The sequence below is a fragment of the Engystomops pustulosus genome, chromosome 11, assembly GCF_040894005.1.
Source record: "Engystomops pustulosus chromosome 11, aEngPut4.maternal, whole genome shotgun sequence".
NCBI classification, from domain to species: domain Eukaryota; kingdom Metazoa; phylum Chordata; class Amphibia; order Anura; family Leptodactylidae; genus Engystomops; species Engystomops pustulosus.
Window position 1 is genome coordinate 29,600,036 of NC_092421.1, and position 25,677 is coordinate 29,625,712.

The 25,677-nt window shown below is 39.3% G+C and overlaps 1 long non-coding RNA gene across 1 annotated transcript in view; it reads right to left on the bottom strand.

The window, feature by feature from the left end:
* Positions 1 to 824: 824 nt before the first annotated feature.
* LOC140106230 (uncharacterized) overlaps positions 825 to 25,677 on the bottom strand; it is a 210,155-nt gene continuing 185,302 nt past the window's right edge. Inside the window, exon 5 of the long non-coding RNA XR_011850738.1 lies at positions 825 to 1,028. This is a non-coding gene — a long non-coding RNA (uncharacterized lncRNA). The remainder of the gene's footprint in view (positions 1,029 to 25,677) is intronic.

Sequence of the window (25,677 nt, forward strand, 5' to 3'; positions counted from 1 at the left end):
CTATCAGTCACAGCCGGCACCCCGTGTCTCCCGATGCCGGTTCGGCTCAGATCTTGAGCTGAACCGGCATGGGCTCAGCGTCCGATATATCGGACGCTGAGCGCCAAGTCATTGAGCTCAGCGTCCGATATATCGGACGCTGAGCGTTAACAGGTTAATATCCATCCACAATACAGGGACAAAGCACATGCTTAAATACCACATCTGAAACCAAGTCTCTACATGGGAACAGCAAGGTGAAATACAACATTTGGACCTATTTAACATTGACTGATTTTTCTCCCTCCTGGACATTAGTAATTTCTATCTAAAGTTGTATCATGACATCATTCCCATTTTAAAAAGTTTCCACGTCATTCCTTTTTTTGCATCAAATTCATCTACAATGCATTTTAGTTTGGTTATCATCTAGTCAAAGGGTATCTGGTTTCGGGTGGATTGACATGTGTGGGGCATGTCCATTGTGCGTCTGTTGCATTTGGTCTCCATTTAGCTTACATTTTTGATCTACGTCTAGAAAATATCCTGATGAGTGGAAAAAAAATGGACCTATCAGGTATTTTTTTTTGCGGGTCTGCGGTTCTGTTACATCAATGAAAAACAATGAACAGGTTTCAAAATTTGTTCCATGGACAATGGCTTTGCAGGGCATCCATGAAAATCGCTGGATCACGGATTTGAAAAACGCTAGTGTGAAAGATCCCTTAGATCCTTTAGGAGCAGACAGGAGGAACGGGTTGTATTTCCTGTATTGAAAATGAGGTTCCCCATATGCATGTAAAGATACTATCCACTAGGTTTTTAATGTTTTTTAATACCTGAGGAAGGCTATTGTTCAATGCCATAAAGCAATAAAATAACAATCGACTCAATAATCGCTGATGCAGAGTCTTTTGTTTACTTGCACTTTTCCCATCCATGCTCTAAAGTAGACACTCGATACATCTCCCTCCAACAGCGAACTTTTTTTCTCATCTTCACTCATTTGAATCTAGTGCTCTCCTCTTCGTTACATTAACTCTGATAACCTGCGGTTTACATAAGCAAAATTAGACTACAGTCCATATCAATTCAAGATCCCTTAAAGTTTATACTCTGGAGAGATTACCAATAATTATCTAGGATGGATTTCAAACACAAATGGGCAGATATAATCTTGTCTAATATTTTGGCAGTATAAATGTAGATTACACAGTTTAAAAATCCATTAGATCTACCAAGCGTATACTGCTAGATTTTGCAGGTCAAGTTTATACCACCTACTAGCTGCCCTTATGATCTAAAACACTTAAATGGTTTTCTACTTGAAAAGCGTCTGTTTCCACTGCGCAATGCCTTCTGCACCTATCTGGACACTGTAGCTAATGGCTGTGAATTTTTATAGTAATAGTCATCATTGCTAACCGTCACTGCCACAGAGTCAAACCTGACATATAAATGTGGAGGAGTTTGGCCCAGTTGCAGCCTTGCATATGTCATCTAGAGGAATGTGGCCCATTTCAGACCATGAGGTCACTGTTTCCCTGGTGGAAAGGGCTTTAACCTTTAACCCCTTAACGATCTGCGCCGTAGCTCTACGGCGCAGAGGTACAGAGAGAGAGTGTATGAAGAGGGCTCACGGGCTGAGTCCTCTTCATACAAGGGTGGGGGTTGCTGCATATTGCAGCAAACCCCCACCGCTAATAACCGCGGTCGTGATTGCACCGCTCGCGGCTATTAACCCTTTCATTGCCACCGGCAAAGTCGGGGCGGCATTTAAAAGATGGCGGCGCACAGACGAACGTCATCAGGTGGGGGGTGGCGATCGGTTGCCATGGTAGCCTCGGGTCTTTGTTTGACACGAGGCTATCTGGCATCTGCAGATTTGTTACAATTAGCCAGTGGCTCATTGTAATGAATGAGCTGCAAAAATGCCATATATTGCAATACAGAAGTATTGCAGTATATGGTAGCAGCGATCTGACCATCTAGTGTTAATGTACCCTAGATGGTCTAAGAAATAGTGAAAAAAAAAAAAGTTTAAAAAATAAAAAAAATGTATAAAATATTAAAAATTCAAATCACCACCCTTTCCCTAGAACTGATATAAAACATAATAAACAGTAAAAATCACAGGCACATTAGGTATCGCCGCGTCCCAAAATGCCCGATCTATCAAAATATAAAAACGGTCACGGCCGGCGGTGACCTCCGAAACGGGAAATGGCGCCCAAATGTCCGAAATGCGACTTTTACACCTTTTTACATCACATAAAAAATGGAATAAAAAATGATCAAAATGTCGCACAGTCCTCAAATGGTAGCAATGCAAACGTCGGCTCATTTAGCAAAAAATGACACCTCACACAGCTCCGTGCGCCAAAGTATGAAAAAGTTATTAGCTTCAGAAGATGGCAGATGTAATCTACCTTGCTAGCGTAGCTTTGCTGGCTTTTTGACTCTTGTTGGGGCCTCTCAGTTGTACAAAGAGTGCTTCAGAATTACGGAAGGAATTAGTTCTTTGGATTAATATCAGAATTGCTCTTCTGACATCCAACAGATGCCCTTTTCTCTGTTCTTCATTTTGAGGATTTGGAAATAGAACTGGCAAACATATTTCTTGTGTAATATTTTTGAAATATGGCACTTTGGGCAGGAATACAGGCATGGTTCTAAGGTTAAGGCATTCTCCGAAGTCCCTTAAGTATGGATCCCTATGGGATAAGGCCTGTAGCTCGCTAACATGCCTTGCTGAAGAAATAGCTACTAAAAAGAGAGTTTTTACTGATAACCACTTGATTAGAACCTTCTCTAAGGGTTCAAATGGTGAGCTTATGAGTTGTTTCAGAACCGTAGGCAAGTCCCAAGAGGGAGCTGGAGGATGAGGATTTGGATCCAGTCTTCAGAGAGTCTTGAAGAAGTTTTTTATCAAGGGATTACCAGAGAAGATGTTCTGTAATTGTGCATTTATCGCATTGAATTGAACTTTAAGAGTGTTTATCTTGAGGCCTTTTTGATATCCTTCTGGTAGGAACTGTAGTATTGAATTTAAGGAGTCTGAAGCAGTTGCGTTGTGACTACAACAAGATTTAAACAGGGACAATACTCTATTGTAAACTTTTAACATAGAGGGTCTTCTTGACAACAAGAGGGCGTTTCTAACTTCTTTTGAAAGACCTAAATTCTTCAGATTTTTCCTGTCAGTCTCCAGCGACCAAGCGAGGGAGAACCAAGCCCTGCGCAGGCGAAGGGGGAGAATGGCGATGGCTTCCGCTTTGTACCTTCGGGATGACGGCTATCTGGGGAAAAACATATATTAGGTGATGCGCTGGGGCTTTTGGGGAGCGACATAGTGTGAAAAAGTGAACGCATTTCGTGTTCTCCTCCGTTGCCATCAGGTCTATTATGGGGTACCCAATTTGTTCGGCAGTAGAGAAAAAGTGATTTAGTGACCATGGCACGGGCTGAGTCCTCTTCATACAAGGGTGGGGGTTGTTGCATATTGCAGCAAACCCCCACCGCTAATAATCGGTGATTGCACCGAACGCGGCTATTAACCCTTTTGAATGTCACAATGGTTGGATACGGTGCCCCAACCTTTTGCTCATAGAGCATCAGGATACATAAAAGACAGCTTCGAGTTCCTAAAAATGTTAGATAATGCTACCTGGTCTGAGAATCACATCTGGGTTACATGTGACGTTGTAGCCCTTTACACATCTATAACTCATATCCAGGCAATTATAGCTGTACGTTACCATTTGGACAGTACAGTCATTTTTCAGAAACATTGATCCAATACATTCTTGATACATTGTGGTTTTTACTCTCAAATAATTTCTTTATGTTCGCCAATGACTATTACCTACAACTACAAGGTTGCTCTATGGGCTCGAAATTTTCACCGTCCCTGGTGAACATATATATGTCATGGTACAAAGAATTTATAGTTTTACTGATAACAACCCATTTTCCACTTACATAAAAAGTTACAATTGTTACATCATCAACTGCCTGCTTATATGGACCGGTCCAGACAAATAAACCTTAGATTTTGTACAGTATGTAAATAATAACAATTTCAATCTTAAATTCACTTACACCATTTCTGCTACAGAAATTCCTTTTTTAGACATACTATGAATATGCAACCCACATACAGCCAAAATAAAAACTAATCTTTACAGAAAACCTATGGCAGGGAACACCCTACTTCATGCGACATTGCATCAATCCCCACATGTAGCACAAAATTTAAAAGACGGCGCCGCATGGGCGCCACCATCTTTATTCCGATCGCCGTGCCCCCGAACAATCATTCTGATTGTAAAAGAAAATTTGTGCTGAGGCTGTCCACAAGTTGATTCAGACAACCCTTTATATGGACTTCTGAGATGGAGGGGATGTTGCGTTGAGCCCAGTTCATGAGAAGGTTGCATTCTGTCATCATGGAGAGACTTTTAGTGCCGCCTTGTTTATATATTAACCCCTTTCCGACATTTGACGTAATAGTACTGCATCGCGGGAGGTGCGTTCCCGCAAAATGCAGTACTATTACGTCAAGCTTCTGGCGCCGGCTCCTGAACGGAGCCGGCGCCAGAAGCTGCGGGTGTCGGCTATATGTTATAGCTGACACCCGCCTCTAACACCCGCGATCGGAGATTTCTCCGATTGCGGGTGTTAACCCCTAACACGCCGCGGTCGCACTGACCGCGGTGTGTTAGAGGCATTTAAAGTTATCTAAAGCTGAATCGGACCCCCCCGCGGCGCTTTCCTGGGGGGTCCGCTCCTCCGATCGCAGCCCCGGGACTGCCGGTGCCCGGGGCTGCGCGATCTTCATCCCAGTGCCGGGTCCCTGCCTTCTGACAGGACCCGGCTGTAAGACACTGGGCATGCGCAGCCAGAAGATCACTTGTTCAAGCTTAGATGTCATTAAATGTAAAAAAAGGAAAAATAAATAAATAAATAAATAATAAAATAAAGTGAAAGTCCCCCCAAACACCACATTTCCCTTTACACAAGTAATAAAGTATAAAAAACACTAAATCACGAAAAAACGCCACTTATTTGGTATCGCTGCGTCCGTAACAATCTGTACAATAAATTCTAATCATAATTGGACCCGCTCGGTGAACGTGGTAAAAAAAAAAAAAAAAAAACTTGCCAAAAATTAAAACTTTTTATCAAATTGCTTTACAAAAAATGTTCTAAAAAGTGATCCGAAAAAGTTACAAGCACCAAAATGATACCAATAAAAAGAGCAACTTGTCACGCAAAAAATAAGCTTACAACCAGCTCCGTAAACTAAAAAATACTATAATTATACCACTATAAAAATGGCAATACTAAAACAAATGCAATTTTTTCTATTCTAGTTTTCCTTCAATAAAATTGGACAAATAAAAATAAAACTATATAAATGAGGTATCACCGTAATCGCAGTGATCCGTAGAATAAAGATAATATATTATTGTTATGCTACAGTGAACCCCCCCCCCAAAAAATGCTAAAAATCCAAAACAAGAATTGATGATTTTATTTTCCTCCACACGTAAAAAGTTAATAAAATTTCTTCAATAAGCTAAAAACCCACTAAAATTAAGTTTTTTTACAGTGCATCTCGTCTCGCAAAAAATAAGCCCTTATTTGTCTAAATTGCTTAAAAAATAAATAAAGATTGTATAGCCTATTCCCAACGAGCGTTCTTATAGAACGGTGCGGCGGGTAGTGACTTGCCAACACCGGTCAGGGTAAGACGGCGGCTATTCACTGATCGGGGTAAGACGGCGGCTGTTCCTCACAGCCATCCATCCTGCCCCATGGACCAGAAGGGTTACGTCCCCCCCCCACACACCCCCAGTTTATTATCGCTGCTATTGGCTCATCAATTCAGACGAGCCAATAGAAGCGAATTTACTTATGACGTCAGTAATACCAGTCACCATGTCTGTAGACACGGTGATCGGGGCAGGGTGGCGGCTGTACCTGACAGCCACCAATTTTGCCTTGCGGTCCAGAGGGGTTTTGTTGCCCCCCTCTGTCCATGTTTGCCGCTATTTGCTGGTCGATTTGGTCCAGCAAAAAGCAGCAATATTCGTCACAATAGGCATCGCTAGGGTGAATAAGAGTAACACTTGGTGATAATTTCCCTACTAAAACGAAGATATGGTACAAAAGTGCTGGCTGTGCACATTGTTCAGATGATGCTGTACAACTCTTACGAGCTGTACCAATGTGCAGGTCCTGCCGTATCATTTCTCCGTTTTCAAGAGGAAGATATTAGGAAACTAATATTGGGACAAGAAGGACGGAGCCCCAGTACCTCTGGTTTAGATGTTCCTGTGTTTTGCCAGGATTGCATTTTCCCGGTGAATTCTGCTGCTTCTAATGGTAGGACTCAATAAAGAGTCTGTTCCAAAAGAGGAGTTAGGATGGACACTACATACTACTAAGATATCTGCGACAACTCCAAGTGTGAAAAAAGTTTAGTTGGTCCCCTGGTATATTCTACCTCCTTATACACTAGACATTCACAATTCACGCCCAACCTATTATGAATTAATTTCGGTAAAATGAATAATTGTAACAACTGTTATGTCCCGTTGCTCCCTATACCCCTCCATTATTTCATAAGGGGCGCCACATAATGGGCACTGAACTTTCCAGAAATAATTGAAATTTCCATCTTGGACTCCATTGCACATCATAATTGGAAATCACCTATATGTTCAAAATGCTCATTTCACCACGTGTATTACACTACACCACATATTACACCTTGCTATATTCCCCAAGGGGTGTACATTCAACAATTAGGGTCACTTTTCGGGTTTTCCTCTGTTTTTGTACCACTACGGCTCTCCAAATGTATCCTGACACATGTGAAGGATTTCTTACAAATTTGGCCTCTAAAAGACAAACATCCCTCTTTTCCTCTACTGTGCGCCCATAAAGCATTTTATATGCACATGTGGGGTACTTCTACACTCGGGAGAAATAGTTTTACACCTTTTTTGGGGTTATTTTATATATATTCCCTTGTGGCTTACATAAATTAGGGGTAAAGTGACATTTATAGGAAAATTTTCACCTTTTTAATGATTCGGGCCTAATTGGATCATTCACCTGTAGGGGCAAATACATATATTACACATTGCAAAATTCTCTAAGGGTTGTGCATTCAAAGATTAGGGTCACTTTTCGGATTCTTATCTGTTTTATACCACTAGGGTTCTCCAAATGCATGTCAAACATTTCTGTCAAATTTGGCTTTTAAAAGGCAAACATTCCCCTTTCCTTTTACTGTGCGCCCATACAACATTTTATATATACATGTGGGGTACTTCTACACTCGAGAGAAATAGGTTTACACATTTTGAGGGGTTATTACATATTTTTATCCCTTGTGGCTATAAAAAAATAGGAGTAAAATGACCTTTATAAGAAAATGTTCACCTTTGATCTATTTAAGTCCTAATTAAATCAAACACCTTTACGGACAAATACACATATTACACCTTGCTAAATTCTCTAAGGGGTGTGCTTGTTGGGGTTCCCCTCTGTTTTGGTACCGCTACGGCTCTCTAAATGCATCCTGACATATGTAAAGGATGTCTGTCAAATTTGGCTTCTAAAAGGCCAACGCCCCTCTTTCCCTTCTGAGCTTCACTGCGTACCCATACAACATTTTATTTGCATGTGTGGGGCAATTTTATACTCGGGAGAAATGCTAGTACACATTTTTTTGGGGTTGTTTCATCTTTAATGCCTTATGGGATACAAAAATGTTCACCTTTTTCCTTTTAGGGACCTAATTGAAGCAAACACCTGTAGGGTAAAATACACATATTACACCTTGCTGAATTCTCCAAAGGGTGCACTTTCCAAAATGGTGACACTTGTTGGGGTTCCCCTCTGTTTTGGTACCACTAGGGCTCTCCAAATGCATCCTGACACATGTAAAGGATTATTGTCAAATCTGGCTTCTAAAAGGCCAAAGCCCCTCTTTCCCTTCTGAGCCCTACTGTGCACCCATACAACACTTTATATGCAAAAGTGGTGCAGTTCTGTGCTTAGGAGAAATAGTTTTACACATTTATGGGGTTGTTTCATCTTTTATCCCTTGTGGCTTACAAAAATTTTGGGTAAAAGTGACATTTTTGAGAAAATTTTCACCTTTTTTCCCTTTTGGGGCCTAATTGAATCAAACACCTGTTGGGGAAAATACACAAATTACACGTTGCTAAACTCTCCAAGGGGTGTACTTTCCAAAATGGTGTCTCATGTTGGGGCTTTTCTCTGTTTTGGTACCATTATGGCTCTCCAAATGCATCCTGACACATGAAAACTTTTTCAGCCTTTTTGCCCTGCAAAAACGAAACAACGCTCTTTCCATTCCAAGTGCCCCCCTGTGCCCGTATAGCAGGGTACAGTGACAAAATGGGTATTGGCATACTCAAGAGGAATTGCCCTCAACATTGTAAAATGCATTTTCCTTTTTAACCCATTGTGAAGGTGCAAATTTTAGTGTTCAATGAATCTATAGTAAGATAAAATTACATTTCTGTAATTTCACTTTCATTTATCTTTCACGCTCATGAATATTGTTTTGAATATTTTGAATATATTGTATTGTTTTGAATATTTTGAGGGGTGTAGTTTCTAAAATGGTGTCATTTGTGGGGGGTTTCTGTCATGTGGGCCTTATAAAGTCACTTCTAACTAAATTGACCCTCCAAAAGTAGGTTTTGATGATTTTCGTGAAAATCTGAAAAATTGCATCTAAAGTTATAAGCCTCCTAACATCCAAAATAAAGGAAAAGATGTTTGAAAAATGATGCCAAGTTAAAGCAGACATATGGAAAATGTTAGTTATCAAGTTATTTTAGTGATATGACCAACTTTCCAAAAAGTAGAAAATTTTGAATTTGGAAAACATTGTTTTTTTCAAAATTTTTGCCAAATTTCCATTTATTTCATAAATAAATACTAAATATATTGATTAAATTTCTCAACCAGCATGAAGTACAATGTGTCATGAAAAAACAATCTCAAAATCAACTGGATATGTTAAAGCGTTCCAAAGTTATAACCACTTAAATAGACACATGTCAGATTTTAAAAAATGGGCCGTGTCAGGAAGGTGAAAAGTGGCTTCAGCGTTAAGGGGTTAAACTGTGGCTAGATTGTCTGAATGTACAAGTATCCTGAAACCGCATAATATTGGTTGAAAGTATATCATGGGCCAACCTGAATGCTATAAGCTCCTTGCGATTCGATGACAGGCAAGAATCCTCCTCCTTCCATTTGGTCCAGAACCAAAGATGATCTACATGGGCACCTTAGCCCCAGGAGGACACATCCATAGTGAGGACCTTCTGGGGCTGAGGGACCAAGGACACCCCCTTGAGGAGAGGACGGTGTCCGCCAACAGGAGAGATCCCTGATCATTTGTGGAGAGACCATCAGATATGACTGTAGATTTCTCTTGCCATGACACCAAGCCTTCAAAAGATCCCTTTGGAGGGACCTCATTCTTGCTCTCGATTGCCGAGGTCATCTTCCCCAGCACTTTCATGGCAAATCTGATGGAGCTTAAATACTATTTCTTGGATGGATTTCATTCTTTCTGGTGATAGATTCTCTCAACTGGACAGGACAGGACACAACAGATCAAGACTCTCATGCAAATACAGTTACAACTTCATTTCTAAATAATGGGGGCCAAGCACAATTCAAAAACAATATGGAATTCAATATGGAAAATGTGGATTTACAAACAGAAACTAATCAAATGTTTATTACGGACACTTCAGGATTAATAAAAACAAAAAAAACCCATTTCTACCCTATTCAAACCAGAGTCCCATTAACGGACCAATTCCAAAACACTGTAGAAGAATTAACAAACTGACGCTATGCGTAGACAGAAAAAATATAAATCTCACAAAAAAAGAATCCGGGCCATTTACAACAGAATCCCTTCATCACAATAAGAAATTCAAATAAAGGAGGATCAATTGTTATCTTAGATAAGACAATATCATAAGAAAATCAATGCTATGTTACAGAATAGTACAACTTATATAAAATAAACTCATCACCCTGGCAAAGCAATACAGGATAAAGTTATCTAAATTGATTAGGGAAGGCATCACACTGAACTTTTTTCCGACACTGCAGGTTTATATTTACTACCAAAATATCCAGAAGATCCATTGTTCTATGCACTCCCAAAAACACATAAACCCATGTTTCCCCCTACATTTAGACCCAAAATTTCAGGAGTTAACTCCCTACTGGAAAGAATGCCACAATGGTTGGATACGGTGCCCCAACCTTTTGCTCATAGAGCATCAGGATACATAAAAGACAGCTTCGAGTTCCTAAAAATGTTAGATAATGCTACCTGGTCTGAGAATCACATCTGGGTTACATGTGACGTTGTAGCCCTTTACACATCTATAACTCATATCCAGGCAATTATAGCTGTACGTTACCATTTGGACAGTTCAGTAATTTTTCGGAAACATTGATCCAACACATTCTTGATACATTGTGGTTTTTACTCTCAAATAATTTCTTTATGTTCGCCAATGACTATTACCTACAACTACAAGGTTGCTCTATGGGCTCGAAATTTTCACCGTCCCTGGTGAACATATATATGTCATGGTACAAAGAATTTATAGTTTTACTGATAACAACCCATTTTCCACTTACATAAAAAGTTACAATTGTTACATCATCAACTGCCTGCTTATATGGACCGGTCCAGACAAATACACCTCAGATTTTGTACAGTATGTAAATAATAACAATTTCAATCTTAAATTCACTTACACCTTTTCTGCTACAGAAATACCTTTTTTAGAGATACTATGAATATGCAACCCACATACAGCCAAAATAAAAACTAATCTTTACAGAAAACCTATGGCAGGGAACACCCTACTTCATGCGACATTGCATCAATCCCCACATGTAGCACAAAATTTTTGCCCAAGGGGGAATTTATGAGAGCCAAGAGAATTTGCTCTACGGACATTATGTTTTTGGACACCTCTAAATCTATGTCCGCATGCCTCAGGGAAAGGGGATACAATAAACATAATGTGACAAGAATAATGGGAAAATATACAAAGAAGAACAAGAAAAGATACATTGTACAAGAAATCCAATCAACAAAATCAGCAACAACAGTCAACTTATCAAATAGTTTTTAGTACTACATACACGAGACAATATTATGATCAAAATAATTAAGAAACACCTACCACTGCTGTATCAAGATAAGCATCTGGCTACTATATTACCGTATATACTCGTGTATAAGCCGAGTTTTTCAGCACAAAAAATGTGCTGAAAAATGTCCCCTCAGCTTATACACGAGTCTATAACAAAAAAAAATTACCCACTTAAAAAAAAATAAACTTAAATACTCACCCTCCGATGTCAGCGCGGCTCCCCGATGTCTCCGATGTCACCGCGTCCCGTCTTCTTTCTTCTCGGCGGCTCCTCTTCTCTCTTCTCTTCGTTTCTTAGTGGCCGCGCATACTGTGACGTCAGCAGCGGCTGCATCATAGTATGCACATGCTAGAAGAAAACATGGCCGCGTCCATGCCGGAAGAGAGAAGAGGAGCCGCGGAGAAGAAAGAAGACGGGACGCGCTGACATCGGGAACATCGGTAAGTCGCGCCAACATCGGGGAGCCGCGCTGACATTGGAGGGTGAGTATATAAGCTTATTTTTTTAAGGGCCGTGGGGGCGGGCTGGCTGTATACTACTAGGGGGCTGCTGTATACTACTAGGGGGCTGCTGTATACTACTAGGGGGCTGCTGTATACTACTAGGGGGCTTGCTGTATACTACTAGGGGGCTTGCTGTATACTACTAGGGGGCTTGCTGTATACTACTAGGGGGCTTGCTGTATACTACTAGGGGCTTGCTGTATACTACTAGGGGCTTGCTGTATACTACTAGGGGCTTGCTGTATACTACTAGGGGCTGTGCTGTATACTACTAGGGGGCTGCTGCATACTACTAGGGGGCTGTTGTATACTACTAGGGGCTGCTGTATACTACTAGGGGGCTGCTGTATACTACTAGGGGGCTGCTGTATACTACTAGGGGGCTGCCAAATACTACATGGGGGCTGCCAAATACTACATGGGGGCTGGCAGGCTGTATACTACTGGGGGCTGGCAGGCTGTATACTACTGGGGGGGTTTGACCAATGCATTTCCCACCCTCGGCTTATACTCGAGTCAGTAGTTTTTCCCAGTTTTTGGTGGTAAAATTAGGGGTCTTGGCTTATACTCGGGTCGGCTAATACTCGCGTATATACGGTACAAGATGGTTACACGTTTATGTCAAGAAACGCCTATTCTATAGGTGCAATTTTATCACCAAAAAATTTTTCTACATCAGACAGGAAAACAACCCGGTTACATACCACAGGCAGCCACAAGTGTGGTGACATAAGTCAATAAATGCAAATTTATATAAGTCGAACCACCTTGTATATCTCATTAAAATGCACAGATTGCAAGGTCACATATGTCACATAGGTCTGCATATCTAACGTATATACGTAGTTCCTCCCTGAATATTGCTACAACCATGTCCGGTGCTTTAGAGAAGTTCATTCGGGCAACACCAAAACGTTTAGATTAATACCTATAGAAAGAGTGGACAAACCCAAAAGGGACTGGATTAAAAAATTACGAGCCAGAGAAGCTTTCTGGATCCTTACATTAAACACTCGTATTCCAGTAGGACTCAATCATAGAGATCTTATGTACATTTATTGAATTGTATCCCTGCAATAGTATCTCACATGCTCTGCATGAACTACGACTAAGGATCGCTTAGATCTGAAACGCATCCGTTTTTTCTATTTTTGTCATGGCATATGTTTTTTAAAGTATGGAATAAAAGTTGCTTTTAACTGCATTATCGTATGGATTTGTCTGAGTGCCGGACAACCACTGTCTCTTTTCTATGCTACGAACTCACTCCGACTCAGATACTCCGTGCACCGGTGAAGCGGGACATCAGAGAGGTGAGCTGAAAGGAATTTTCTCCCTTTTTCTTCCTAGGGTGTTTTAACCGTAGGTTGTCTGATTGATCTTGTTATACTACAGTATGGCAGTATATGGGAATTTACACATCATTTATTACACTGTGCAAATTGCACATTTTAATTGAGGAGTTAAAATAAGACAGTCACAGGTCTTTGTAAATACCTGTGGCATTTTAACACCCTTGATCTGTGCCAGCACTGACCGCTGGTGCAACCGTTGGGTGTTTGCTGCGTAATGCAGCAAATGCCCGCCTTGTATGGAGAAGGCTCAGCCCATGAGCCCTCTCCATACACCCGCAGCCAACATGTGATGTACAGATTTGTCACACATGGGTAAGGGGTTAATACACAGAAAGCGATGTTTTCTTTGTTAAAGACAAACGTTATTAGAGATTTTCAACGGATGCCTTCATCTTTTAAATGATGATAAGCTTGAAAATATAATTAGAGTCAAATTGTAGTTAAGAAAAAAAAAGGATCCTTGGAGACATTTTCATTTTTGCATTAAAATAGATATAACTTTTCTTTTTTTTAAAAAAAAAAATGTGTTGGCACAATGTAATGTGTGGAGAATATGCACTAAAGAAATCTAATTTTATGTTTGTTTTATAGTGACATTTTCTTAATATCAATTTATTTGTAAATGGAGAGAGTCATGATGTGATTAATACCATCCAATTTAGTTTTTGTAACTTGCTACATGTCGGTTGAACCATTCATAAAGCTAAAACCAAAACTATTGGAGCATTTAAACTATATTGACAAATAAAAAGCTAATGCCTTAGGAGTTGCAGAAAGCTTTTTAAATTGTCAATGGAAATATGAAATCTTTACCTTTTTATAATTGAGAAAGTCAACAAACTGGAAAAAGTGGATACTGACAGAAAAATTGCTTTTGGAATTTAAATTTGAATAACAAATCTTAGAACGGTTTGAATTGAATATCCAATTTGCTAAAGATCTACTGATTTATTCTAACATTTATACCAAAGGGAATATTTTGTTCATTGTCTAAATAAGTTCTCAATAATTGGCCCACAAGCCATCTCCTTTTATAAAGCATTATTTACGGTCATTGAAATTGATTGTTGTAACCCATGATTTTGTTCATGTCTGCTACTATCAGGAATGTTATTGTTTCAATGTTAACGTGCTTTTTTTGTTAAGCAACTGAACTCATGTATTTATCTATAGGTTAACCTTTTTATGAATTAATAAAGATGGATATTGGAAAAAGTAAAATTATGTTTAACTACCGTAATCTACGTTTAAATAGCTTGAAGAAAAAGAGCTCAACACATGTGGAAAGTTGTTGATATGTAAAGATGAGCAAATTTATTTGTTGGTTTGTTAATTTTTTTTCCGATTCTTTCAAAAGCGCAGTTAGGTAATATTATCATTCATCCCACAGGGAGATGGGATGGGAGAGAGAAAATTTTTTAAAAAAATAATTACAAAATTATGAAATGATATAGGAGCAATTTCAAGGACAATTGGAGGAACATTGGTTTGGAATGATTTGATTCAGACACAAACAGAATGTTTCCAAACATTTTATAATTAGCTCATCTCTAATGATAAGATTTATGCGGTACCAATTCTCACTAATGAGTGGAGCAGCAGGACGAATATGCACTATTATGTATCTTTGAGTATGTATCTATTGGTATATCTCTATCTCCAGCACACTCCTTGACAGAAGATGAGAGGACTGGAGATAATGGAGCGCTGTGCTTGGAAAATCTCCAACTACTCCCATAGATTTTAATGAAGCAGCAGGATGCACACTCATCCTGGCCAATCAAAGCCATGGCTAGTTGGTAGATGCATTTATATGGTGGATTAGCTGTTTGGCAGCCACTCCAGAAAATTGCCCTCAGTGTGTGGGGTGCACCTGAGCTGCAAACAGGAAGTTCGGGTCTGTTCATCTCTACCGGTAGAATTAAATGGCTCCCTGTTCTGGGATAATTCTCTCTGTTTAACAAGAGACCAGAATCTCACTTCCAGATGATCAAGCGGTCAGAACTGCACTACACAGTGATAAAAAATCATCATGCATCATAAAAAAGATAGAAGATTGCAAAGAGATAGAGAAATCTAAATGTGAAGTGCAGGAAGAAGCATTAAAAGTCCAGTAGGTATGCCAATTGAGGGCTGTAAGGAAAAAAAAAACTTTTTTAAGCTTTAATAAAATTAAGACTTAATAATATTAATTGGAAACCAAACAATCAAACCAGTTGCTGAGAAATGACGGCGCAAGAGAGAAGGAAAGGAAAGGGGGTCCAGTATTCCTAGTGATCAAAAAGTCTAGAGGAGTTTTTCCCTCTGCATCCATGTCTTGCAGAGGGAAAAACTCCTCTAGACTTTAATAAAATTAAGAAGGTTTTAAAGTTCCGAAAATAATGCCATTAACACTAGCACTCCTTCAAAAGACAAGCTCACGTCATTATGGCAATTCATTAAACAAATAAATTATGGCTTTTAAGATAAGGGCATAAAACAAAAAAAAAAGCTGAATGTTGCACCCATACCAGAATTTAGCATTTAATATCAACACAAAAACCAAAAAGAAGAAAAAATTGTCTGCAACTGCATTTGGTTACTAGCACGGTAGTCTATGAACAATGTCCAACAATTGACCACATAAACAGGCTTGATAAACCAGTATTGTCTTTACTTCAAAACTTCTTATTGATATATTATTCTCAGTAGTTTTTCAGTTTGTTCCATAAGTATATATATTGCACATTTCTTTAAGTATTGCACATTTCTTTAAATATTTGCTTGCATAGGATAAATTAACCTCAGGGTCAGGTGAGTCACCAATACAATTGTGTAACATTCATAAAGTCCGATAATGCGGTACAGATAGTATAATACTCACATTAATATGTCTGAAGAAGGGGGCGTGTCCCTCGAAACGTCATTAACATGGAGCGTACCTGACCGCTGTTCGGCGTGCAAGTGAGGTAGTGTCTCTGCCCCAGGGATCATATTAATGTGAGTCTTATTCACCATATTATACTATCTGTACCGCATTATCGGACTTTATGAATGTTACACAATTGTATTGGTGACTCACCTGACCCTGAGGTTAATTTATCCTATGCAAGCAAATATTTAAAGAAATGTGCAATATATATACTTATGGAACAAACTGAAAAACTACTGAGAATAATGTATCAATAAGAAGTTTTGAAGTAAAGACAATACTGGTTTATCAAGCCTGTTTATGTGGTCAATTGTTGGACATTGTCCATAGACTGCGTTTTTAAGGGAGAGTTGGAGAATCTCCCGTCCTAGACCACTTTTTCTGAATAACTCCACACACTGTACCTTGTCTATTTTACTAGCACGGTAGCCCAACACAAGTAAATGCTTATCTCTTAAGCCAATTAAAGATAACCTACCATTTAAACTAACCCACCCAAAAATAATACTTAATTAACACTATGATTAAAGAATGGCCCTTATCCCCAAATGGTTCCTTTCCATGGCTGCAAAAAACAAACAAACAAAAAAAATCAGTTTGTAAACTTATGTGCAACTCATCTGATGTTAGTCCAATCACACTAAGTGAGTTCTGCATATGAAATTTTATTGGCATTGCCCCGCATCCTTGGCATGCTATGATTTCATGTGATCAGATACATACATGGGGTAGATGTTGTAAATGTAACATGGTAAAGGATATTACATGAAATCACTCGGATCACATGATATGGAGATGTAGGGGAAACAATTTTAGCTAAAAATAATTAGGGCTCTATGGGAACCTATTACTAGCTGTATATGTGAAAATGTGGTGACAGGTTCTCTTTAGAGCCTCATGTACACAAACAAATAATGGATAAATGCACCACCAGATTTCATTGTTTCAACATCTAATTCATGTTTTCCTATATTTTATTTTTTGATTTGCACAAAAAATGCAATAATATTATCTCTATATCCAACATATAAACAAATTGAACAATAAAATAATCATAACAAAATAATACATATTGCAGCAAACAACTACCAGCAAAGCTGCCGGAGGCATTTACACCCCAGCAGCGCATTGGCGCCTCCATACTAGATTCAATTGTTGTCCCCTGTGAGGTCATCAGGGGGCAGCGTTTGGTTACGATGATAGCCCAGGATCACATAAAGACTCAAGGCTGTCTCATTTTAACCCATCTATTACAATGAGTGATTTGCAAATTGTGAAAAATGATGTGGAAAATCCACATATACTGCCATTACTGTAGTATGGCAGTTTATGGTAGGATCAGCAACCTAGGGTTAAAATAACCTAGTGGGTCAAAAAAAATAGTAAAAAAATAAATGCTTAAAAACAATTCAAATTACCCCCTTTCTTTAGAGCGTATTTGAATCGAAACAGTAAAAATCATACTGTCCCAAAATGTCCAATCAAAATGGTTATTTCCAGCATTGAACACTGAGACAGAAAATTTCGCCCAAAATCAAAAATGCCTATGCAAAATTAAAAAAAAAATCAATCAATAATAAGGGATCAAAAGGCTGTACAGTCCTCAAAATTATTTTTCTTTTGTACAGGAGGTTTTAAGTTTTGTAGATGTATGAAAACATTATAAAACCTATATAAATCTGGTATCCCTGTTATCATACCAACCCAAAGAATAAGGAAGACATGTCATTTGGGGCGCACAGTGAAAACCGTGAAATGGTGCAAATGCATTTTTTCTGCAATTTCAGAGCATTTGGATTTTTCCCCTCCGTGTTCCAGTACACAGCATGGAATAATAAATACTGTCACTATAAAGTTCAATTTGTTACACAGAAAACAAGCCCTCATACAGCTCTCTACATGGAAAATTAAAGAGTTTATAGATTTTTGAAGGTGGGCAGCGAAAAATGTAAACACAAAAACGAAAAAGTGCCCAGTTGTTAAGGGGTTAATAATAACTCTGTTGGATTTTATTTAGCTTTCAATAATAGTATCACTTTCATTTTGTCAACCATAGCACCATCCTCCCTCCTCAACTGTTGAAGCATCAAAAAACTGTTGTCTATCCAATTTCCTCACTTTTTCCCACTCTTCTAGCATATTTTTGGGGTTTCTTCAGCTTCTTTCTTCAAAGTCTTCTATATTGGTGTAGTTTCTATGTAATCTCCTATATTGCCCATAGGGTACATTCAAAAGCCATCTAGGGAGATGGAAACTATTGAATAGAATAAATCCATTCCTGGTTGATGGTTTCTGATATGTACTGCACACAATTTGCTCCCCCTTAAATTCTACCAATAAATTCCACCTTCTTATAGTGAGTGAAAACTTTAAACCAAAGGCTTCTGAATCCAAATGTGTAACAAAATCTCTAAGTTTGTCCTCTGAACTTCTGCTTTTATTGTTTTATTTATTTACCTAGCACACCCCTAAACCCATTCCATAGCACAAACACCATATACAATTATGGATATTTGTGAACAAAAAGTTCTATTTGAATCGGGTACAGATATAGAAATAATGACAAACTTTGAGCAAATTCCATTTCAATCTGTATTTGAGTCTTTTAGAAATTGAGAACGTTATATAAGAAAGTGAACCAATGGGAAATAAAAACTTTTAATCAGTATATCAGTGCAGCAGAAGACACAACTGTGTATTTCAACATCTTATCACTATGCAATTTCAGATAATGATGTTTATTTAGGGCAAAACATTACAGTAGGCTGAGAAAAGCATGGTCCCCCTACAAACCAGGAGGGCGATCTAAGTTATGCAAGTTTAAGTATTAGACTTGACAGGATCAACAGAGGTCCTATCGGCACAAGGATATTATAGACAATACCGACACCAACACAACAATACACCAGATCAGTACTATTCACGCAGACACCAACAGAATCAACACGGGTAGTATCAAACATGTACAGCGGATAAAGCAGACTCATTCAGATCACAATGGAGTCAACATCACTGATACAGAAAAAAAATCGCACACCTATGGATCAATATAGACACAAGCCACACTAAGGACAGAAATCAATATCGTGGATACTACCGAACACCTCCAGTGAATCCTCAACATAAATTGTATTACTACGACACAATGAACAATCATTCTCCAAGAACAGAGAATTCAGAGTGTGAATCAAGTGTCGATATGGTGAAGAACAGTGCACAGAAAAAACACATCAGCCCATACAGGGAGAACAGATGAATGCAAGAGGCAGCAAAAATTACATTACACAACAGGAACGGCAGAAGGGGGCATATTCCAAAAGAAGAGGGCTCGAAGAGGTAGAGGAGGTAGAATAAATATTCCCCAGATGCAAAAAAATTAAAATATAGAGGATCAAGATACTGCCACTTTCAATCTTCGTTAAGCTCAACTTCCTAAAACACATGTTACACTTTTAAATAAAGGTCTAAAATGTGCCCCCATACAAACTTTGGATAAGTTAAGTATCTATGTAGGTATAGACAAATACATCCGGAAAGTATGTCTTAGAAAATATTTAACCAAAAATCCAAAGCCATGATGGGGTAATGCATCCATTTTTGTAAACACAGATCTAATACTCAGAAGTTTTATATTTATACACACACACACATATATATATATATATATGCTAGTAAGGAGCTAGTAGCTAGTAGGGGGGGGGCAGAGTGATACAGAATATTGAGATGTATGAGAAAGAATTGTGTATAAACAAAATTAAAGAGAGATCCAACTGAAACATTTGGTTTGGATTAAAAAGTGTTTAAACCGCGATACAGCGGTTTAGGACACTAATGAAAGTAAGCACCGGCACCAGCTCACCCTGAGCTGGTGCTTGGTATTTCCATCTTACATCTACCACTTCAAGTGGTAGGTTTCCTTTAAAGAACTTATAGTCTATTAAGTTAGGTTTAGTGAATAAATCAGAGTACGATTACATTTTCAGACAGAACCATCAGATCCCAGTTACTGTATCCCCAATATACATAAAATATGCAGAAAATTCCCCTTGGATGTCCAATCTATTTAAGGGATAGGTTACTGGTGATAGAATCACAAAATATAGAACATAATATATAAAATTTACCCCCCCCCCCCGCCCCGTTACATTCATGACATGACATGGAAGGATTATTTGATTTTTGGCACTTTGGACACAAGCTCCCTGTACACATGAAAAGATTATCAAATGGGAATAACAGCTACTGAATATGATTTAATTAACAATTCTACATTCACGGGTCCTCAAATTAATTTTATCTTGGGGGGAATCAAATTTATACTTCCACATAATTATTTTAATTTTAATGGAGAACACTGCTGTATTTACTTGAGCTGACCCGAGTATAAGCCGAGGTACCCAATTTTAACACAAAAAACTGGGAAAACCTCTATAAGCAGACACATTATGAGCCATTTCTGTGTGGTGAAAGTGGGGTTAGATTATCAGGGTACAGGTGTATATACACTTTTATCTGGTTTCTGAACATTGTTCTAGTATCTGACACAGAAAGAGAGATGAGACGCCTATTGCACACTGTAAGCTCTTTGCTATTCCACAACTCACTAGATCTGCTGTGTCCTCCTGCTGAGCCTCCCCAGATAAACAAATTAACTGTTGTAGCTTGTAGTTCTACTCTGCTGCTGCTTAGACAGAGAGAGTAGCTCTGTGAAGCCTCAGGCAAGTAACAAGGTTGTGTCTAGGGGCAACTGAAATTGTGTACACCAGGACTGATAGAGACAGGTATGACTTATATTTGTGAATCGCTATATTTTTGTTAATAACAGTGAATTAGAGAATGTGTTATTTTGTTATCCTGAGTAAATTTAAGAAACTTGCTTTTGTGTGAATGCCCCTTTAACTCAACAATTCAAGGAATATAAATACTCCCCAAAAAATTTGTTAGATGCATGGGAGAAAGTTTTGAAATTGTATAGTGTAATGCTAGTGGCGTGTTCCGGCGACTTTCCGCCAGCCGCTGTGTCCGGTCATGCTTCCACGGGCAGTGCCGCTGTCTATTTTGAAAGGAATAGGGCTTTTCCCAACTAGGTTGTCCCAGTCTATCAGCGTGAACCGCCATATACCCCAGCATGCCCTGTTCTTGGTGCCTGAGCAAAGGTTCCTAGCTTGCTAGTCCTGCTGCATGGTATTCTATTTCTGTCTGCTATCATTTGTGAGCCCGGCTTGTTCCTGACTTCATTTTGATCTGCACTCCCTGGTATATGACCCCGGCTTGTTTCTTGAACCTGTGCTACCTGCCACAACCCTCTGCCTATTCCTGGATTCTGATTGAATGCTGCTGCCTGGACTACAGACTGTTACTGACCACTCGCCTTGCCTGACCTTTGGTACCACATACCAGTGTCTCTGTGCCTGCCGGGCCAGCTGCTATCTATACTTGGACCACCACAACAGGTAGCGGCCTTTAAAGCTCTCTGCAGCGAAGTCCAGATCCCTGTATAGGAGTAAAAGGGTGAATACCAGAGAGGTCCAGGGATAACATGCTTAGTATGTGGCCCAAAGTCAAACCAGTTGGATAGCACAGCGGGTTCACAACCCGGTACTTGTCACAGATAGACAGTTTTGCGAAGCTTCAACAATAGTTAAGGTGGAGGGAGCTATGGTTGACAAAAAGAAAATTATACTACCATTTAGTGCCAAATATAAACCGATAGAATATATTATTAAGGAACACTGGCATTATTTATAAGAAGACAAAACTATTGGACTGATGCTTCCCAACAGATCCTCGATAGTATATTCAAAAGCACCCAATCTCAAGTGTAGAATAGCTCCTACTATTAAAAAGAAAAAAACAAACAAACAAAAAAAGAATATAGCTCTTTGTCACGTACATGGTTGGACTTGAAGGGCTTTTACAGGTGTGGATCTTGTGTGTATTTATATACCTCCAGTCTGCATGTAATGGTCGATTTACCATTGAAGTAGGTCTAGCATGTATGGCCTGCAGGTTTCAGTGTGTGTCTACAGGGTTAGTCAGTCCAGGTATTCTGCCACAGATATACGCTGGAGAAGACCCTGATAGGTTGTGAGTGCAGTCTCCGTATAAGCTGGATGGTAGATAGTAGAACTCACTGACATTCATTCCACAGCGTTGCCATTTGCATGAAGGGAGGATGCAATGGATGTGCTTTAGGTTCAGTTTAATTGTCTTTACCTTAGAAATGACATGCCATGCGGTCAAAACACATTGCTACTGCACAGTGAGGATGTCTGCTACAGTCACAAATGGAGGACAGCATGAAGAAGGAGGAAGTGATGTCACAGAAAGAGGAGGAGAAACTGGGTAACAGTGCATGATGGGATAGCTAGCTTAAAGATACAGCAAGCAAATTATCAAACAATAAAAACTTTGACCACTAGGTGGCAGCATGCATAACATGAGTATGAACATATCATTGCAGACTGAATGTACAATTGACAACCAATAACAACATATGACAGGCTGTCACAGCATACCAGGCTTCCCAATTCTAGAGATATGCTACAGTGTGCCAGGGGCACACTAACAGATCATCAGCAAAGTAGCAATATAATGCAATACAGCTGTATTGACGTACACTCACCGGCCACTTTATTAGGTACACCATGCTAGTAACGGGTTGGACCCCCTTTTGCCTTCAGAACAGCCTCAATTCTTCTTGGCATAGATTCAACAAGGTGCTGGAAGCATTCCTCAGAGATTTTGGTCCATATTGACATAATGGCATCACACAGTTGCCGCAGATTTGTCGGCTGCACATCCATGATGCGAATCTCCCGTTCCACCACATCCCAAAGATGCTCTATTGGATTGAGATCTGGTGACTGTGGAGGCCATTTGAGTACAGTGAACTCATTGTCATGTTCAAGAAACCAGTCTGAGATGATTCCAGCTTTATGACATGCCGCATTATCCTGCTGAAAGTAGCCATCAGATGTTGGGTACATTGTGGTCATAAAGGGATGGACATGGTCAGCAACAATACTCAGGTAGGCTGTGGCGTTGCAACGATGCTCAATTGGTACCAAGGGGCCCAAAGAGTGCCAAGAAAATATTCCCCACACCATGACACCACCACCACAAGCCTGAACCGTTGATACAAGGCAGGATGGATCCATACTTTCATGTTGTTGACGCCAAATTCTGACCCTACCATTCGAATGTCGCATCAGAAATCGAGACTCATCAGACCAGGCAACGTTTTTCCAATCTTCTACTGTCCAATTTCGATGAGCTTGTGCAAATTGTAGCCTCAGTTTCCTGTTCTTAGCTGAAAGGAGTGGCACCCGATGTGGTCTTCTGCTGCTGTAGCCCATCTGCCTCAAATTTCAACGTACTGTGCGTTCAGAGATGCTCTTCTGCCTACCTTGGTTGTAACGGGTGGAGATTTGAGTGACTGTTGCCTTTCTATCAGCTCGAACCAGTCTGCCCATTCTCCTCTGACCTTTGGCATCAACAAGGCATTTCCGCCTACAGAACTGCCGCTCACTGGATGTTTTTTCTTTTTCGGACCATTCTCTGTAAACCCTAGAGATGGTTGTGCGTGAAAATCCCAGTAGATCAGCAGTTTCTGAAATACTCAGACCAGCCCTTCTGGCACCAACAACCATGCCACGTTCAAAGGCACTCAAATCACCTTTCTTACCCATACTGATGCTCGGTTTGAACTGCAGGAGATTGTCTTGACCATGTCTACATGCCTAAATGCACTGAGTTGACGCCATGTGATTAGCTGATTAGAAATTAAGTGTTAACGAGCAGTTGGACAGGTGTACCTAATAAAGTGGCCGGTGAGTGTATATTATAGTAATGATCAAACCCCTAGGTGGTCTGTTAATACAGTTAGCAAAAAAGGCAAAAAAATAAATAAAAAGAACCTAAAATTCAAATCGCCCCCTTTCCCTAAAATGAATATCAAAACATGTTGTTTTTAGGTTATACAAAAGCTCCTCTTTATTTACTAATGAATACTGCCCATGTTTGTTCCCTATACGTCTCCCCATGATGAACCGTGCATCGTAAAGTTAATCCCCTATTTTTTACAACAATTAATTCATTGTTACAATTTTTTGGGTACAAAAGGTTTTAGTTTTTTCAAATCTATTTAAACTTTATAAAACCTACATAAATCTGATATTATCATTATTATACAGACAAAGATAAAAGTGAAGGTGTCATTTGGAGTACACAGTAAAAGCCGTAAAAACAAAGCCCAGATTTTTTTGTCAATTTAACCACATTTGGAGTATTTTCTCCAGTACCTTGCATAGAATATTAAATAGTGCCACTATGAAGTATAATTTATTCTGCAGAAAACAAGCCCTCATGCAGCTCTGTATACAAAAAAAAATGTAAAAAGTTATTAATTTTTAAAGGAGGGGTAAAAAATTATAAATTAAAAAAGGGGATCAACGAAAAAGTTTACATAGGTTAAATAGCCAACAGAAATTGGCCTAGAACAAACTAAAAGGTTTTTCTATGTTGCATGTTCTACAATTTTGTTTCCAATTACCGTATATACTCGAGTATAAGCCGACACGAGTATAAGCCGAGACCCCTAATTTTACCACCAAAAACTGGGAAAACCTATTGACTCGAGTATAAGCCGAGGGTGGGAAATGCATTGGTCAGAGACCCCCCCCAGGATATAGCCAGCCAGCCCCCTATAATATACAGCCTGCCCCCTGCAGTATACAGCCAGCCCAGCTTGCCCCCAGTAGTATACAGCCTGCTCCTAGTAGTATACAGCCAGCCCAGAATTTAAAAAAAATAATAAACTTATATACTCACCCTCTGGTGGCCCCGATGCACAGCGCTGCTGCCCCGATGTCCGCACAGCTCATCTTCTGGCTTCCCGGCTCCTCTTCTGTCACATCGTGCTGGGCGCCGCCAGAAGAGGAGCCAGGAAGCCAGAAGATGAGCTGCGCATACATCGGGCCACCGGAGGGCGAGTATATAAGTTTATTATTTTTTAAGCCCATTGACTTAAGTATTGAATCGTGTATAAGCCGAGGGTAATAAAGCCAAGTATATACGGTAATAAAGCAAAAAAAACCTGATTTGTAAAATAAGAACACAGGAAAGGTACTTATCCTCCCTTTTTAAACCTAATAGGGAACCACAAAATATTTCTACATTAACAAGACATTTTGTTTGGTGTGTATGATGCAGGGTTTACAAAATGTCTTTAGATTATGCGTCTTTCAATTAAATGACATAATATGTATGTGCATTAGCCATGTCAGTTCATGCTCCTTAAGTAATTATCACTGCAAATCATCAGTTGTATATACATATGGAAGGTAATTATTTTCTTACATCCATCCCTATAATTAGGATGTCCTATTGACAACATAACTACACAGTGCTTATTCAACAGTAGTTGAAATTCATAAAGATACAATTGCAAATTTATGTATTAGTTGATTGAATTTCAGTTCCTTTAAAGAAAATGTGACTTGGACAGAGACATATCTTACACATAATTGGACACCACCTCTGAACAATCTATACTCTCTACACTAAGATAAAATGGAAAAGTTGAAACAGTACAAAATAGAAAGTACTGTATATACCGAATATAAGCCGACCCGAGTAAAAGCCGAGACACCTAATTTTACCACAAAAAAAAACTATTGAC